The following is a 1518-nucleotide window of genomic DNA, read 5'->3' as shown; positions in this document are numbered from 1 at the left end:
GTCTGGTTAGCAGGCAAGTGTCTTAGCCACTATGCTACCAGAGCTCCATAGGGTTTGCATATTCAACCATTTGTTTCTCAGAGAGAATCACTCATTTCCCTCTGGCATTGGAACAGGGCATTAGTTTTTTTTTCCTTTGATGAAGGAATGAGCTGCTTTTAGGGACTGGTTATATTGTAGGAAAAACTGTACATCTTAAACCAGCAGAACCATTTTATCTCAGTAAGATATTCAGATACTGAGCAGAACAGGGGATGGAGACCGAGTGGGAAACGCAGAGTATGGAAGGATTGAATGGCGAAGAACTAATGGTTACATTGTGAAACATCTAGGTTTCTTTAGCAGAGAAGGCACAGGTGAAATTGCAGAAGGTAAACATGCAGATAATAGGGTCCCACCGAAGTCGAGACAGGGCTGGGGGGTCCAGGAAAGAGCACTAGGAAGCCTGTGTCAGCAAGGGTGATTCTGTTTAAATTCACTTCCAACCTTCTGTTGACAAGAAGAAAGGGTCAGTCTGGTCTTAGAGTCTTGATCTACTGACACATGTTCATCTCACTTTTGAAAAAAAAGAACAAGCAAGCCCTTCTCAGAGCCTTCGAAGCCCAAGATCTGCCCAGAATTTATTAGGGTTTTTATTATTAATAATAATACACAGAGTGGCTGCAATGATGGGTTCAGGTATAGCAAGGATCGTGGGGCTGGCACAGGATCAGGCAGTGTTTTGTTTGCTGTTCATAGGGTCACTATGAGTCCAAGACAATTCGACGGCACCTAACAACAACAACAACATTATTGTATTTATCTTTTTTTTTTTTTTAATGTTTTGGATTATCTACAATCTGGCATGAGCCAATGACAGGGCAACATCCATAAGGCGTGAGCCCCTATAGTTATTCCAAATGAGAAATCCCATGGCATCAAAATCATCCTTGAAAACCCTTCAAATAATCCTTGGAAGTAGTGTCCATGGTTTCATGTATTTCACCCAGTGCTATCACTTTATACACACACGATGGGTACAGTAACATTTAAGGCATAATAAAGAGTCTAAGTGCCAAGCCACGTGATGGTATTTTTTATCATAGCTTTATTGAGATATAATTCACACATCATAAAATTTGCCCTTTTACAATTTACCTTTTTAAATCCAGTGGTATTTTTGGATATTCACAAAGTTAGTAACCATCACCACTATCTGATTCCAGGATATTTTCATCACCCTACAAAGCAACCCCACACCCATTAGCAGTCCCTTCCCATTTGCCCTTTCCTCAACTGCTCTGACAAGCACTAAACCTACTTCCTGTCTGGATGCATTTGTCAACTCTGGGACATATCATATAAATGGAATCCTACAGAATGTGGTCTGTTGCCACTGACTTTTTTCCTTAGCATGTCTCCAAGGTTCATCCACATTATAGCATGTATAAATACTTCATTATTTTTTATTACCAAATAATATCCATTGTATGTCAGAGAACAAACAAATCAGTCCCAGAAGAGATAACAACCAGAATG

This window comes from Orycteropus afer, unplaced genomic scaffold, assembly GCF_000298275.1.
Source record: "Orycteropus afer afer isolate SDZICR_OR568_19922 unplaced genomic scaffold, OryAfe1.0 scaffold00049, whole genome shotgun sequence".
Taxonomy (NCBI): Eukaryota; Metazoa; Chordata; class Mammalia; order Tubulidentata; family Orycteropodidae; genus Orycteropus; species Orycteropus afer.
The sequence above is the reverse complement of the archived record's forward strand: the minus strand, read 5'-3'. Positions refer to the sequence as shown.